This window comes from Lissotriton helveticus, chromosome 4_1, assembly GCF_964261635.1.
Source record: "Lissotriton helveticus chromosome 4_1, aLisHel1.1, whole genome shotgun sequence".
In the NCBI taxonomy this organism is placed as follows: Eukaryota; Metazoa; Chordata; class Amphibia; order Caudata; family Salamandridae; genus Lissotriton; species Lissotriton helveticus.
In genome coordinates, this window is record NC_136063.1 from 854,523,603 (window position 1) to 854,542,156 (window position 18,554).

General features: G+C 44.9%; 1 protein-coding gene across 1 annotated transcript in view; it reads left to right on the forward strand.

The window, feature by feature from the left end:
* Window positions 1-7,816: 7,816 nt before the first annotated feature.
* Window positions 7,817-18,554, forward strand: part of LOC144827359 (uncharacterized) — a 590,154-nt gene continuing 579,416 nt past the window's right edge. The window contains exon 1 of the mRNA XM_078685703.1: window positions 7,817-7,925. The gene's annotated coding sequence lies outside the window, so the exon portion shown is untranslated. The remainder of the gene's footprint in view (window positions 7,926-18,554) is intronic.

Here is an 18,554-nt window from a genome sequence, read left to right on the forward strand (position 1 = left end):
AGATGGCCTCCAACGCTGCAGCTCTCTCCATTGCCATCCTGGATGGGTTCAGCTTCTTAAGTTCTGGTTTCTTCCGGCGTTTCTGCAACCGTCTCCCCGGGTGTCCACCCCAGGCGGCTGCCTCTCTGGTCGAGGCCGTGAAGGACCCCCCTTGTGAAAGTACTCTATTTAGTCCCAGGCTGCTTTCGGATCCTCGCAGAAGTGGGTCGTCCCATCGGGCATGATTTAAGCCGGGCCGGGAACAGCAGCAAGTATTGTATCCCTTCTGACCGCAGAGCTTTTTTAACCTCTAGGAAGGAGGAGCGACGCCTTTGAACCTCTAGCGTATAATCGGGGAACAAAGTGACTCTGCTGTTGTCTACAAGAAAGGGACTAGCCTCTCAAGCCTACCTGAGTAGCAAATCCCTTTCCTGGAAATGGAGCAGCCTGGCCACCACAGCACGTGCCAGTCGACCCAGCACCGGGGGCCGGGCAGGGACACCGCGAGCCCGCTCCAAAGTGTAGAAGGAAGAAAGGCCCTGAGGCTCCACAACGTCCCTCAGCCATGTTTCCAAATAACCAACCATGTCCTGCCCCTCTTCTCCCTCCGGAAGCCCCACCACCCGGACATTGTTCTGTCTATTGCGCCCCTCAGCGTCTTCTGCCCGCTTCTCCAAGAAGCTAACCTTTGAGTAGGTATGGGCAAAATTTGCGAATTCGCGTTCTGCGAATTCGCGCGAAAACGAATTCGCAATCCGCAAAATCCGCGAATTCGTGCGAATTTGTGGATTTTTGGGTTTTTTGCACGTTCGCGGAGTTTTTTTGCGTGTTCGCGTATTTTTTGCGTATTCGCGGGGCTTTTTGCGGGGTTTTTTGCGTGTTCACAGGGCTTTTTGCTTGTTCGCGGGCCGCCTGCATGGCGAAGGTACCCATGCAGTGTGTATGGGCACAGCACCCTCTGGTTCACCACTGCCACCCTCTGGTTCATCACTGCCACCCTCTGGTTCACCACTGCCACCCTCTGGTTCACCCCTGCCACCCTCTGGTTCACCTCTGCCACCCTCTGGTTCACCACTGCCACCATCTGGCTCAACCCTGCCACCCTCTGGTTCAACACTGTCACCCTCTGGTTCACAATTAGTATTCAAAGAAAAGATTCCTTTCTGTGTATTTATTTCAAAGGGTGACCATGAGGCCTATCCATGTCAATTAGCTATTTTATTCATTTGCAATTGACGAAGGATAGACAATAGAAACCGTAATACGGAATTGTTAGTTAGTGGATATATACCTGTACCAGAGCACCACAGTGTAAAATTGAATGTGTATTTAAAATGAATTCCTAAATATGAGCTTTTATGAAAATAAACTTTGAGTAAAAAGTATAATCATCCTAGTGTGGAGCTTAAAATTTTGACTTCTTGCCTTCGTCAATTGCAAATGAATAAAATAGCTAATTGACATGGATAGGCCTCATGGTCACCCTTTGAAATAAATACACAGAAAGGAATCTTTTCTTTGAATACTAATTGTTAACCCAGTCCTTTCTGGTCCCTGGGAAACTCTCTTTTTTTGAGAACCCTCTGGTTCACCACTGCCACCCTCTGGTTCACGACTGCCACCCTCTGGTTCATCACAGCACCTCTGGTTCACCACTGCCACCCTCTGGTTAACCACTGTCACCCTAAGGTTCAGCACTGCCACCCTCTGGTTCACCACTGCCACCCTCTGGTTCACCCCTGCCACCCTCTGGTTCGCCACTGCCACCCTCTGGTTCATCACAGCACCCTCTGGTTCAGCACTGTCACCCTCTGGTTCACCACTGCCACCCTCTGGTTCACGACTGCCACCCTCTGGTTCATCACAGCACCTCTGGTTCACCACTGACTGCCACCCTCTGGTTTACCACTGCCATTCTCTGGTTCACCACTGCCACACTCTGGTTCACCCATGCCACCCTCTGGTTCCCCACTACCACCCTCTGGTACACCCCTGCCACCCACTGGTTCACCCCTGCCACCCTCTGGTTCACCACTGACACCCTCTGGTTCAGCACTGCCACCCTCTGGTTCACCACTGCCACCCTCTGATTCACCCCTGCCACCCTCTGGTTCACCCCTGCCACCCTCTGGTTCACCACTTTCACCCTCTGGTTCAGCACTGCCACCCTCTGATTCACCCCTGCCACCCTCTGGTTCACCCCTGCCACCCTCTGGTTCACCACTGCCACCCTCTGGTACACGACTGCCACCCTCTGGTTCATCACAGCACCTCTGGTTCACCACTGCCACCCTCTGGTTAACCACTGTCACCCTCTGGTTCAACACTGCCACCCTCTGGTTCACCACTGTCACCCTCTGGTTCAGCACTGCCACCCTATGGTTCACCACTGCCATTCTCTGGTTCACCACTGCCACCCTCTGGTTCACCCATGCCACCCTCTGGTTCCCCACTGCCACCCTCTGGTTCACCCCTGCCACCCTCTGGTTCACCACTGCCACCCTCTGGTTCATCACAGTGCCCTCTGGTTCACCCCTGCCACCCTCTGGTTCAGCACTGTCACCCTCTGGTTCACCACTGCCACCCTCTGGTTCACAACTGCCACCCTCTGGTTCATCACAGCACCTCTGGTTCACCACTGCCACACTCTGGTTAACCACTGTCACCCTCTGGTTCAGCACTGCCACCCTCTGGTTCACCACTGCCACTCTCTGGTTCACCACTGCCACCCTCTGGTTCACCCATGCAACCCTCTGGTTCCCCACTGCCACCCTCTGGTTCACCCCTGCCACCATTTGGTTCATCACTGCCACCCTCTGGTTCACCACTGCCACCCTCTGGTTCACCCCTGCCACCCTCTGGTTCAGCACTGCCACCCTCTGGTTCAGCACTGTCACCCTCTGATTCACCCCTGCCACCCTCTGGTTCACCCCTGCCACCCTCTGGTTCAGCACTGCCTCCCTCTGGTTCAGCATTGTCACCCTCTGGTTTACCCCTGCCACCCTCTGGTTCATCACTGTCACCCTCTGGTTCATCACTGCCACCCTCTGGTTCACCACTGCCACCCTCTACCGAGATCTTTTGTGATGCAGCGGCAGCACAAAAGATGCGCCATGGTGCTGGGTATTAACAACGTGATGCATCTCTCTGTGAGATGCGTCACGTTGTAAAGCCCTGCGCCATCAGGAGGCGTTCCGACTCAGCCTCCTAAAAGTGGCTGAGTGAAATCTTAAAGATTTCACTCAGTCACTTTTAGGCCAATGCTGCGTCAAAACCCTTCGCCTGCTTGAAGCAGGCGCAAGGCTTGATGCAGCATTGGGGAGATAGGGCACCCCCAGAGCATTGCTGGAGCTGCGTCGCAAGCACTTAGCAGCAGGTGCCCAAGTTGAAGTTAATTTCTTTGTAACCCTTTTGTAAAAGGTTGGAAAGAAATTAGGTTCAACTTTTGCACCTGCTGCTGTAACCCTTGCTTGGCTGAAAATTCGTCCCCGCTGATTCGCGAATTTTACCGCGATTTCGTGAGATTCGCGGATCGCGAAATTGTGGAAATCCGCAAATTCGCCCTCGAAACGGATTTTACGCCCACCCTTACCTTTGAGGCAAGCTCTCCCACCTGGGCCGAAAGTGCCCGTTGGGCTTGTTCCAGAGCCTCCAGGGATGATTATGTCTGCTTTACCCTCTGAGGCAGCTTAGAATGTTCGGCGCGTAACAAGAAAGGCCAACCGCCACCATGCTGATGTCCTGGTGGAGGGTTGCTTTGGTGTCCTCTATAGCCTCAAGAATTTTGGCCAGCTGTTGATGAACCGGCACCTCTACCTGTTCATCCCCAGCGTCTTTTGTTGCAGAGTCCCCCTTGTCGTCCTCAAGGTCTGGGGGGACCGATCTGCCTCCCCCATGGCTTCCCCATAGCTGGAATCGCTCTGGTGCGGCAGCACTTATTTATTTATGTATTTACTGGTTTGTAACGCGCTTGAATCGACTCCATCAGGAGTATCTCTGCGCACAGAAAGAAACAGACATAGACAGACCAGGAGCACAGTTGTGAGCAATCAGTATGGAAGATTAAGTAAATTAGGTCAGGAACAGAAACGTTTTCAGTTGTTTCCTAAAGCTCAGATGTTCTGAGCATTGCCTAAGCGCGAGAGGGAGCTTATTCCATAGCATGGGCCCAACGACGGACAAAGCCTTGCCACCCTGTCTGGCCTTCCTCGCGGCTGGCACTCTCAGTAAAAGCTGGCTGCTAGACCTAAGAGACCGGACAGGGTTATATGGGATAAATTTGTCTGTCCAGTAATATGGCCCTAGTCCATTTAAGCTCTTATGGATTAGGCAGCAAATTTTGAACTTAACCCTATTTCGGACTGGAAGCCAGTGTAATTTGTCCCGGAGGGGTTTAGATGGTGATCTAGATGGGGCGTTTAACACCAGCCTAGCTGCTGTGTTTTGCACCACCTGGAGTTTAGCTAGTACTCCCTCATTGGCTGACAGCAAGAGTCCGTTACAGTAATCAAAACGGCTCAATATCAGAGCCTGCACCAGGGTTTTTCTAGTAGAGTCAGGCAACAGGGGAAAGACTTTCCGCAAGAGACCAATCACATGGAAAGATGAGACCACCACCCAGTTGCCATGCTGTTTAAGGGAGAGCTCACGGTCGAGGCGTACCCCTAGATTTTTCACGAACTGTTTAGGTTCCGGCACTGGGCCAAGGTCCCGCGGCCACCAGTCCGGTGTCCACATGGCCCTGGCTTCCCCAAAAAGCATGACCGTCGTCTTGCCTATGTCGTGTATTTCTATAGGTTCTGAATCGATCCCCCTATTCCTGACCCTATTCTGGTTAAACTACCTAGCTAGTTAACTAACAGTCAGCCCATGAGGCAAGAAAACCCCCATGATGCAGATACCGTTATCTGACGCAGTCACACTACGGCACAGGAACGTGTTATCTGATTAGGTCATAACGCTTGAGATCTAATTAGACAAGCGACATTCCTCCAGCCCCTGATAAGGCATACGACGTTCTCATAACAAATCAAACCTATGACAACCTGGATAATCCGTGCGGCCATTGTTTTGATTTCACAGAGAACTTTAGTAAAGAATGTGCTAACGAGCAAGTCGTATGACATCTTTATTGACGTACCTATGTCCATCCTTACGTCAATCCCGGCACCTTTAAGGTATAAATATTGCCGACCTTGCCCTATGCAAACACACGCGTGGTGACAAGACGGAGCAGCCATACTTGCCGAAGCCGAGAGCAGAAGCAGACCCCGCAGGCAACAGCCCCGCCTTCCTGACGCGCTGAGAGACGCGCTGCTATCTCAAGCCGAGAGACCCAGCACCGGCGCTTCTGGGCAGCCCTCGCAGGCAGCCTGGAATATCGAGAGCAGAGAAAGAGATACCATTCCTCATTCATCCTAAATTCCAGGTACAGAACTGAATAACCCCTCACAGAGAATTCTTTAGTTATTCACTTGGCAAAAACAAACTTAACTTAAACTGTAACCTTCTATTCCCGCCCACGCATTAGACTTAGGTCAGGTACACGGGGTAGGCGTATTTAGAAACACCAGTTGAGTACGTTTAGTCAAATGTATATGTGTATGTAAATATATTTTAATCATTTTAAAACATCATATGGCTCAGAAACCATATCAATGTTTTTACAGTATTATTTTATACTATTGCTTCTAATGTATGCACTTTACTTAACAATAAGTATTGCAATAATATCGATCCATTTCTCTTGTACAAGAAAAGAGACTGATCAATAAATAACACCTTTTATTGAACACGCCCGTCTCTTCCTTTTCTCTACATTCTGATGAGACTAAGAATGCACGTACTGACTGAGTAAAATAATTGCCTTGTGCTCTTACGACTCTTGAGATTGACTTTGATTAGGGGAGAGCAAAGTTGTCATGTTCTATGGTTGTCAGAAACTAAATCCCTTCTTGTCTAATCAGGGGAGTTAATCCTTCCTTGAACATTCGAGAAAGTTTCTAGCGAACTCTGAGCTTAGCTGGCAAACCCAAAAATTAAGTCTAGTATCGACAGTAGTAGACCTAGTTAACGTCTGGTCTAGGCCTTTACTGCTGTAGGTACTATTCCAATGCGCAGAGCCTATTGGGAAAATAGGAGCTACACTACATGGCGCCCAACGCGTTTGGAAAGGGCGATAAAACTAACGTAAGACATTTAGAGTAACTCAGTCGTGCTTTCTCACTCAGACCCCTTTTCCCAAATACTCCAAAGACGTCTGGAGTGGGTGAAAGGTTATTATATCCTCCAAAACCTCGCAGGAGGGAACTCCTATGTATGGTTCTTGGTCTAGTCAACGTTGAAGGATAAAACAGTTCCAGAATATTGTGCATCTAATCTCTGTTTCCATAAGAAACCTGATCTGCAAACAAAAATAATACCATCCTGTCAGTAAAATGGGAGACAGTGATGGAGAAAGAGAGGCAATTAGATTAGCTACTGAAATAGCAGATGCTGATGCTACCATGCAAGCAGCAGACGCGGATATAATACTCATTCCGGTCATTAAAAGGAGATCTATAACCTTAAAACTTATAGAAAATGGACTGACACCTAGAGGTGGCACAGTCATATTCGTAATTGAGGCACACGAATATCGGCAGACAGAGGTATACTATACATGGATACATTTTCCAGCAGCAAATGCTGTAACAAAGTACTTCCACTATTACAAAGTAGAGGAACCTCCTGAAACGTACACTACTTTCGAGGAGGTGGAAGTACCACTCAAATTCCAAGAGCATTTGCTCTTATTTGATGGCGCCCTAAAACATAACAATCACATTACAAGGCTCGGTCCTTTAGGAAGACCAGGAGCAACGTGGCCGGTCTTAGCCGGATACACACCACATCCAGACATCGAAAGAATGCCTGCAGCAGAGCTGTTAATACAGCTAAAACAACTACTAAAAATTCACAGACAATTAGTTCAGTATGTAATGCGGACTTCAACAATTCAGCCAGCGATTAAACTTCCACAGCTGACCCCTCACCAGGGGAACACAAATAAAATTACACCACAGAACATCCAATCCTGCCTAGGTAAAGTTCCAGCTAAACGGGAACAGATACCATTCTGGTTGGCACAGAAAATTACCCAAATAGAGGCGGTGTTTCCTGACACCACCCCGCTGGAAAAACACAGGATTCTGACTATATGTCTCCCAATGGGAATCGCACCACACATTGAGGACTGTGACACTTGGGGTACAGTCTTTGCTTCCATCTATACAAAAACGCACGGTGTTCCATCCATTTCGGTAATACCAGATGTGCTAAAACAAATTCAAGATGAATACGGTCCAGAACCTGCTTTAACTCTTGGTATGAAATTACTGAAAGACTTCAAGCAGGTCTCGGCTATATTATTAGCCAACATAAAAGGTGAAGCAGCAAACGTGGCGATCCGCCAGAGGTTAAAAGAGACAGATATAGCAGACCAACCAGCTGAAATTGCCAGAATCATAGAAAAATCCTATGAAGAACTAGGCAGAGATAGTCTAGGTGGAATACCAGTAAAACCGCAACTGACTACAAGTCCAGAAAAAATGTTTTTTAATAATAATAATAATTCACCAAAAAAGAACTGGGATGGAAATAAACAATCCAATCCTAAAGAAAAGAAATTCCAGTCCAGAGGAAGGTCTCCTAGGCGAAGAGAGAAATCTCCAAACCCGAGACAAAGGTCACCCCAGAGTGACCCCTCTGGGAATAGATATAACCTTAGAAATAGGGATAATATTAAAAAACCTGATAGATATCAAGACATTGATACACGTCCCTCTCAATCTTTTCAGAATTCCTCGCAGAAATCGGAAAGAAGAGGACGATCAGAAGAGCACGCCAAGTCCAAAGACAAGGAACCTGCTCAACTGAAAAAGAAATCACAATTTCCAAAAAAGAAGGTAGCCAGTATCAAGGTAGTTAAAAATGCCGAGAATACTGAGGACACAACTGAAAAACGGAGAGTGGGCTCAGACAATGCTAGACAGCGCAGCAGAGGTGAGCATAGCTCGCAAAGTCCTTATGAATCATCTGGAGACAGTGGACACGAATGAATACCTTCAAGTGGAAACTGCAGATACCAGAGTTAGCAAGCCCCACAAAATATACGAGATAACATTACGTATAGAGGGAGATAAGACTAGGAAAATTAGGGGACTATTTTGGGATAACCTCTCCAAAGGCTATGACATCCTTCTAGCTGAAAAAGACTGGCCACCAGAGTTTGTCAGGGAGTGCCCTCATGGCGAAGAAGTAATTATGCCTGCCTTCTCGAATCAAATACCAATTCATAAAAAATATACACTTGCTAGAAAGTGGGCAGTGGCCTTAGCACCTGCTTTATATAAAAATCATGTAGGATGGGATGAGGATTCTCCTCCTCACAAAATCCAGTTAAAATCACAACCTACTGCACAAAGGCAGTACCCAATTAAGCAAGAAGCTAAAAAACAAGTAAATGAAATACTAGATCAGCTAGAATACCAGGGGGTGATTGAAACTTGCACCTCACAAATGAACAATCCTTTGTTTCCGGTCGCCAAACCAGACAACTCATATCGTCTAGTTTTGGATTACCGACACCTTAACACATGTTGCAAAACCTTTGCAGTGCAAAACTCACACAGTGCTGCACTAATGAATAACATAGTGCGCAAAAAATACAAAACAACCTTGGACATCTCCAATGGATTCTTTTGTCAAAACATAGCACCAGAGAGCAGATATTTAACAGCTTTCTCAGTAAATGGCACTCAAAAACAATTCTGTCGGTTAGCCCAGGGGTACAAGAACAGCCCGGGGGTATTCTCAGCGAGAGTAACAGAATTACTACAACTATATGATGATGAAGCATTATCTTATGTCGATGACATTTACTTAACAGATGATGACTTGGAGACTCACTTGAAAAGAGTGAACACCATAATACTTGGTTTCGCTGCAGAGGGTTACAAATTCAACTTCAAAAAATCCAGAATTGCCCATCTGAAAATCCAGTACGGAGGATATGAATTATCAAGTATTGCCTGGTTGACAGTCTTTTAAGAACTAGAAGAATTGGAAAATCTAAAATATGAAAAGACGTATCCTCTGCCAATCGACATTCTGTTTCTACGACATTACGCCTGTGTAATATATACAGACGGACATGCTGAACCCTCAGTTTGGGGAGAACATGCATACAATCCCACATGTGAGATTACAAAAGAAGTGTGGCGCGGAGGTAAACTAAGACCTCTATTAACAAAGACACACTCAGTAGAAACCAATTCAGAACAACAAACTGAAATATTAGCTTTGAAAATGGCGCTAGATAATGCGGATCGCAAATTCCCGACACTTATAGTGTCAGATTCATATTACTGCGTCAAAGCATATAACAAGGATTTGCAGACATGGATTCAGAACGGTTACAAAGATGACACAGATGCACCAATAAAGCAGAGACTGCTCTGGGAACAAGTAGCTCTTTTGAAAAAAGAACTACCAAAGACTCACGTGACACACTCACTGAGTCACCAGCGTGATGGCGTTCACGTTGTAGGGAATTCATTGGCTGAAACAGCCGCAGCGGCAGCCAGTAAACCGGCTCCCGTAGATCGAAAAAAGCGTACATTAAAATACATTGACGGCGAAACATTGCTGGCGGTGAAAACGTCATCAAAAGGCGACTGCTCAGCGTTACCGATCAATTATCCACTCAATTATACATACATAATCGATGCAAACTCCGTCCCTTTTGCTCGAATCCCTGGAGTGGGGGATAGAGTGATTCCAAACATGGACAGGAGAAACTTGTTAATCGCAGACGCACACATGGGCGAGGGTCACAGACACCTTAAATTAAAAGATTCTCTGGAAGAATTACAATCACGGTACTGGTGGCCAGGCATGAGCCTGCACTACACCATGTTTGTAAAAAACTGCCCAAACTGCAACAGAGATCGCAGTGGGGAGAGAAGCAGTTTAATACCTCGTCGTATCAAGGCAGATAATATTACCAACAAAAAGAATGGCTTGCGATTAACATATACAGGCTAGTTTCCACTTATAATGTAGATCACCAGCACTTGGCTGACGTCCGGACTATTATACAAGATTTGCGAGTCTAAATGGCATATACGCTAAGAGCATGCTACGTTCGACCATTTTTTTTTTTTCCACTCAGGCAATCCAGCCTGGGGGGGGGAAAGAATGGCCAAATGAGCACAGCCCAGCGGGATTCTTCTCACTTCCTTCCTGAGGGTATGGGACGGTGTAAAGAAAAAACCAAGGCAGAAAGCAATCTATAATAGAAAGGATATTAGGTTCGGGAGCTGGGTGGGTCAAACATCTAATAAGTGTCCAACATAGTCTAAATAACTTGCCAAGAAATTCTCTGAAGGGATTCAGTCCGTACGAATTATTATTCGGAACTAGGATGTTGATCTCTGACCTTGATAGTCAGACTTCAGTGGTAATAGAAAAAACCTTTGATGTCAAAGACCGTTTGGCTATTTTGCAGGACTTAAACAAAACAAGAAAAGACCTGAGCAACATACAGTTGAAACAACAGCCAACGACCACTGAAGATTCACCACCTGTCCCAGCAAGACCTGTCTGGATTCCAAAAGTCGGGGATCTAGTCAGGGAGAAGATCGCGGTAAAGAAGGAATTTGGGCCTTCTTACAGAAAAGCAGTTCCTGTCTTGTCTGTCAACGGGACAAGATCAGTTGTACTACCGCCACTTGCTGGAAAAAAGGAGAACCGAGTTGTATCCATCGACCTGGTAAAACCACAACATGTGGCCGATAACAAACAGTAGGCCAAGTGGACTCCCAATAAGTAGCAGAACACCAAGGTTTGCTACCAGTACAGAGGTCCTATCAAAGAGGCTCATCACATTCGAAACGCCTACAGAAGAACAACAAGGACTATGCAACAATGCAATAGAACTAAGACCTCTGAAAACCCAAATAAAGACATTTAGCAGAGAGACACCAATCTATACTGAAGTACCAAGTGAAAATGCAAAAAACAAAAATCCTGAACCAATTGGAACAATTGATAGAACTGCATCTGGTTACTTCATCAACTTCGATGATTCCTCTGACGGCTTCAGTGAACAAAAGACACAGCCATCATCAAAATCCTTTAAAGACAAAGCAAAGGAACTTTTGAAACAACTAAAAGAAACATATCTGATTTCTCCATGGATTGAATTTTGGGTGGGTTTTGGTGCATTTATCCTCATACTTTGGCTCATCATGGTATTTACCTTGGGACGCTTCATTGAGGGAAAATATGCTAAAATGGACACAGCAAGTCAGAACATCAACTTGGTCCTCAAACCACACACATCTTCACACGTCAAGAAACGAGAACTTTCTTCAGAACTTTCTTCAGCCAACTTCACAGCAATTCCAATACCTGGTGGGGTAGCCTGGGACAACACTGACTATGAAATTTATGGTCCGGTCGAGATCCTGAAATATCCACACCAAATCAAGATCTCCTTGAGTGATTTTGCAAAACCAAACTCATTTGCTGATGATTGGGACTTTGAAAGTATTAACAATATGATGTCTGACTTAGTAATGTCTGCTAAATTTACAAAACATGATTATTTGCAAGGTTCTACAAATTATGATAGTATGTATTGCTATAACCATTATGGTAACCATTTCTTGCATAAATCTGCACAACCTAGAAATGTTTTAAATTATAATCAATGGGAACATTGTGCTACACCTCCAAAAGGGAGCTCTAGAACCGTTTATGACAAATATTCATATTTTTCAGGTTTTAACATAACTAATGCAGAAACATTTTATTACAAATTGTCAAACAAGACAGGGATGAAAACCATGATAACCAACACGAAATTGATATATTCAGATTCATTCTTTGAAAAAATGAATACTTTTGGATTTGATTATTGGGACAAAAATGTTGATTTGAAAAGTGTTTGGGGTACAAAAGAATGGCAAGTACAGGGTTTAGAAGCTTTGTTTAGAGCCTGCATGATCCCAGAACAAATGATATTTTTAAATGACACTGTTCAACAAACCACCTGTCTTGGCTTAGCCAAAATCAAAGATTTAAATAACCTGTCTATTCCAAAGCCAACAATGTTTAGCAATAACTCTGATACAGATGAAGAAATAGACATAAACCATATACTTAACCAAAACAGAACACATCCTGATTGGAAACAATGGTTGATCTGGCCCACAGATACAAATAACTGTCAAGATAGATTCCTGAATAAAACACAGGGTTTCAAAATGACCAGGCCAGACCCTAGATATCCCCAAAGACATCACCCAGGGATAATAACAACCTACAGTGTGGGCAAATTATGCCTTCAATGGCTACAGACTTCCACACTGCCTGAAATTAAGCAACACCTAACTTTACTTACTGATGGTGCTGACTTGCGTGATTTCATACTGGGACCACGCAAACAGCGTCATAAGCGTTTCATAGCAGCCTCTGTATATGCAGCATACAATGAGGCCTGGAAGGTTACTCAAATTGAGACAGCAGAGATAATACGTGAAATTGATCGTATTAATTTGGAAAAATCACTTTCTGTAGTGGACAATGGGTTAATGACTCTGTCCTCCAGAATTTTTTCATTGGACAGCATTGTGTCTTCAGCAATCGATATATTATCGCAAGACTTACTGTTATTACAACATGGACAGTCACAATTGCGTTCTATTGTGCAGCTTGGCTGGACGTTACAAAATCTGCGTTCAGGCTACGTGCCTTGGCGTTTAATCAACACAACGTCACTATTCCAAATCTTTAACCTTACTGATAGACAAATCGGTATGGCGCAGAAGGGTGCTGATTATACAATCTTGAGCATTGAAAAACTAGAAAGATTACCAATGACAATGTCAGAACGACCTGTCAGTGAATGGATAATCCACGGAATCATAAATATTCCAATCTCAACCTTCAGGTTTCAATACTGCCAAAAATATATACAGGCTGGCATGTACGAGAAATTGGGAAAGGGGTACCTTAAAACAACTTGGAACCTGCCCTATTCACATGCATGTGTCAGTAACAAAGGACAGAAAGTGTTTCTTAGTGGCAACAATTGTGCTATGTCACTAAGCGGCACGCTTCTGTGTAACGGTATTAGTTTGCACGGAGCCTGTGAAGGGAATTCATACAACCTTTCATGTCACCAGCAAGGCGCACCTGCAACTGAAATAGAACCATTCTTTCAAAGACTCTATAATGGGAGTTACATTCTTATTGTAGACCGCAGATGTTGTAGTCTTATGCCCGGGACTCCTTATCTCGTCACCACGACGGCGAAGGTCAAGTGCTGTGGACGTTCTTTGTTCCCCAGCTCCTTTCCAGACAGGGAGGCAAGGGCATGGCCCGGTTTGAAAATTACTTCTATTCGAATAGACACTTTAAGCAGAATGAAAACAGTGCTTCTTCAGACGCCTACAAGGCTCACGTCATCTAAAGAAACGTATGATCTACAAGTCGCAAGGACGACTGCAGAGATACATACATTATTATCAACTAATTCCCCCGTACATTTCGCGGAAATCCTGAGCGAAATCTTAAATATTTCTGATACCACTGGGGTCTCAAAGGTATTTAAGACAGTATTTTCGATGGCATTAACACCATTCAAAGCCATACTGGGTATTTTTCCAGATTTCGTCCATTCGATTTTTGGCGGACTTCCCCTGATCCTAGGACTAATTGCAGGAATCCTATTCCTAGTCCTTATTTTCCGTTATGGCAACCCATGTCACAGATCAAACTCTCGCGACAATGGAAGATACGATCCTAGCCATTGGATACCGGGACCGGATATCAAAAATCCTGGGACTCTCCCGGCTTAGAGACCTAAATATGACTTGGTTTCTATCATTTCGACCAATGTGGCAAAGGTGTGTTTTACCTGTACTAAGGTGTCTGCTATGCGGAGAAGAATGCGTGTTAGACACCTGTCTGACGCTACAATCGGATGCGCCGGTGGATGCAGATACACTGTTGGTTCCTACCAAGGTTCACGCACTGTGCTGCCCTCAAAGGCTGCCAATTCTGATGACGGCATTCCTGGAATCTTCACCACTGCGATTGAAGAGTAGTGAAGTTCAAGATGAAAGCAGCATCGAACAGGTACGACCTTCTGTCAGCAATGCAAATCAGAATGTCAATGGAGACAATCATGCGCACGAATGCATGGTTACCCCTATTTCCGACTTAGAGGAACTTTCCCATGAAGCTGTTGACAGTTTTTTCGAAAGCCTGAATGATATGATGTTCTCTCCGGAACAGAAATAGAGACTTTTGAGTAAACTCGCACACGGCGTTCCCTGAATTCGGCCTCCAACTTTAAAAATAAAGTCACATGAACAATTACAATCCAGTTCACGGACAGCAACCTTTTTCAGCAAGCCCTTAAAATATTTTTCTATATATTTTTTCCCCGGGACACTGATCTTCTGCTTAAAGTAAGAAACTATTCCTAGAGAACTAAGATTTCTATTTTTAGATACTTTATATAGACTTTAGCTGCCCGCTGGTATGTTCACAAAAAATATTATGTGATGAAATGGTTTCGACTTTTCTTTCTGTATAGCCATATTAAGAGCCATTTCATGTGTATTTCTCATATACCAACAAGCAATAATGCATAAAATGCGTGCTTACTTTTGCATTTAATTCATAGCTTAAGTGCATACAATATATGACTGCAATTTTTCAGTATATTTGAAAATTTCAAAATGCATTTATGTATTTTGGGGTGGTAAGGTATACACTATACTCTATAGTATGTTGTACTATGTTATACTATGCATAGATTAGTAGATATGACCATAGTTAGCGTGGAGTGGGTGTCGTGTATTTCTATAGGTTCTGAATCGATCCCCCTATTCCTGACCCTATTCTGGTTAAACTACCTAGCTAGTTAACTAACAGTCAGCCCATGAGGCAAGAAAACCCCCATGATGCAGATACCGTTATCTGACGCAGTCACACTACGGCACAGGAACGTGTTATCTGATTAGGTCATAACGCTTGAGATCTAATTAGACAAGCGACATTCCTCCAGCCCCTGATAAGGCATACAACGTTCTCATAACAAATCAAACCTATGACAACCTGGATAATCCGTGCGGCCATTGTTTTGATTTCACAGAGAACTTTAGTAAAGAATGTGCTAACGAGCAAGTCGTATGACATCTTTATTGACGTACCTATGTCCATCCTTACGTCAATCCCGGCACCTTTAAGGTATAAATATTGCCGACCTTGCCCTATGCAAACACACGCGTGGTGACAAGACGGAGCAGCCATACTTGCCGAAGCCGAGAGCAGAAGCAGACCCCGCAGGCAACAGCCCCGCCTTCCTGGCGCGCTGAGAGACGCGCTGCTATCTCAAGCCGAGAGACCCAGCACCGGCGCTTCTGGGCAGCCCTCGCAGGCAGCCTGGAATATCGAGAGCAGAGAAAGAGATACCATTCCTCATTCATCCTAAATTCCAGGTACAGAACTGAATAACCCCTCACAGAGAATTCTTTAGTTATTCACTTGGCAAAAACAAACTTAACTTAAACTGTAACTTTCTATTCCCGCCCACGCATTAGACTTAGGTCAGGTACACGGGGTAGGCGTATTTAGAAACACCAGTTGAGTACGTTTAGTCAAATGTATATGTGTATGTAAATATATTTTAATCATTTTAAAACATCATATGGCTCAGAAACCATATCAATGTTTTTACAGTATTATTTTATACTATTGCTTCTAACGTATGCACTTTACTTAACAATAAGTATTGCAATAATATCGATCCATTTCTCTTGTACGAGAAAAGAGACTGATCAATAAATAACACCTTTTATTGAACACGCCCGTCTCTTCCTTTTCTCTACATTCTGATGAGACTAAGAATGCACGTACTGACTGAGTAAAATAATTGCCTTGTGCTCACACGACTCTTGAGATTGACTCTTGATTAGGGGAGAGCAAAGTTGTCATGTTCTATGGTTGTCAGAAACTAAATCCCTTCTTGTCTAATCAGGGGAGTTAATCCTTCCTTGAACATTCGAGAAAGTTTCTAGCGAACTCTGAGCTTAGCTGGCAAACCCAAAAATTAAGTCTAGTATCGACAGTAGTAGACCTAGTTAACGTCTGGTCTAGGCCTTTACTGCTGTAGGTACTATTCCAATGCGCAGAGCCTATTGGGAAAATAGGAGCTACACTACACCTACGTTACATTGGAGGTAGTTAGATGACATCCACATTGCCACAGCTTTCATGCCCTCGGAAAAGGACATCCTCACTTCGTCGGTGAGAGCTCTAAAAGGAATTAGGAGCTGAGTATCATCCGCGTCAGAAACCGGGATGAACCCAAACTCTCTCAAGATTCTAGCCAGGGGGGCCACATAGATGTTAAAAAGGGTAGGGCTCAGACAAGAGCCCTGTGGCACCCCCTTGGTGATCTCAGTCTCTACCGATCGAAATGAACCCATGCTGACAGATTGGGTACGGTTGGATAAAAAACTCCTTAGCCAGGCCAGTGCTGTGTTCTCAATGCCGATCTTAGCAAGTCGTCCGATCAAGATATTATGAGATATCGTGTCGAACGCTGCCGACAGGTCTAGTAGTACCAGGATGACGGAATAACCTCTGTCCTGGTACATGTGAAGGTCATCTGTCACTAACAATAATGCAGACTCAGTACTGTGTTTTGGTCTAATACCAAATTGGGAGTAATATAGGCTTCCAGCCCGTTTGATAAAATTTGATAGGTGCCTATTTACATGTTTTTCTGTCAATTTACCCATAAATGAGAGCAGGGATATCGGTCTAAGATTAGACATGTCAGTCCAGGGAATAGTAGAATTTTTCCTGATAGGTCTGACCAATGCTTTTTTCCATTTCCCAGGAACCCGTCCTTCCATCAATGAGAGATTCACCAGGCACTGGATCCCTGGACCCCGTGTCTTCCCTACTACCGGCATAATTCTAGCCGGGATAGGATCTGAAGGGCTGCCACTCTTAATCTGGCTAACAGCATTCAACCTCTACCAGAGAAATACACTAAGGGTAATAGAGCATGGATCTACTTCCTCATCCAGGGGTAAAAATTCCCATCCTATGGAAGACAGATTCGCATTTGTGATATGATCATGTATCCTGTCTATCTTATTAGTAAAAAACTGTGAGACATCATCACACAATTGCTGCAAAGATAGTTCGGGGGTTTCGCACGCAACTGGTTTTACAAAGGTCTGCAGGATTTGATACAAAACCCTAGGGGTAGTGCCCGCAGCAGAAAGTAGGGACCCAATGTGATTTTTTCGTGCACGTCGGATGTCTTTATGATAGATGGAAAGAGCCGCCCAATAGCGGTTCTTATCAACTTCACTGTGGGTTGTTCTCCACACCTTCTCCAGCTTTCTGGCAGATTGTTTAAGAGATCTTAGATGTTCAGAAAACCAGACTTCCTGTTTGTGTGCTGGACGTGGTTTGAACATTTTCATAAGGGCAATAGTGTCCACAGCAGTGAGGATAGCTTGATTGAAATTGGCTAAGGCCGTTTCCACTCCCTCTGAAGAACTAACAGGGGGCTCAACAAACCCCTCCTGAAAGGCTTCCGGGGTTACCTTATGCCATTGCCTTCGTCTGCTGGGCAAAACTTGTGTCTGACCGGGGGCTTTGCCTAAATATGATGTGTGGAATTCCATGACAAAATGGTCTGTCCAATTTACTAGTGTGGGGGAGAACATTTGATGGTATTGGGTTTATTGGAAAATATGAGGTCCAAGGTATGCCCTGCCTTATGTGTGGGACCAATATTCATCTGTGTTAGGCCAAGTAGAGAAAGGTCAGTCAATAAGGACTGTGCCTCCACACATTCCTTCAGTTCGCTATGTACATTAAAATCTCCCAGGAGATTAAATTCGCTCTCAGAGTTAACATGTCTGGCTAAAGCCTCCAGCAGTAAGATAGAGAAATTGGCAAGGGGCCAGGGGGGCGAAAGACTAATGCTCCTTTATGACTGATCTTAGTGGAGATGCAGACTTTAAAGATCAACATTTCTAAATCAGGAGTACTACATTCCTCTAAAATTGAGATCGACAGATCGCATCTATAGACGATCGCTATACCTCCCCCAGTTTTGACTGGGCGATCTAGCCTAACTATTTTGTAGCCCTCCAGAATCCCCAAGGTAATGGCTGGGACCGAGTGGGGTTTTAACCATGTTTCGGTTAAAAAACAGAGGCCTGGTTGCAAAGAAGAAACCAGATCCCAAACTTCACTGTAATGCTTAGGCAAGGATCTAATATTGCACAAAAGATTCCTACCCCCTAATTTCGAGTGTAATCCTGACCCCCTAACGGGAGCTTCATAAAAATCATCCGGTAATCTGTCGTGTAGCGCCTGAAAATGACATTTTCGACAAGAGAAGGGGCCCTCCGGGGGTATTCCCTATTCCCCTGAACACCCCACCTGGAGAGGCGTCCATATACCTAGTAGGTCCAATGATGAGTAAC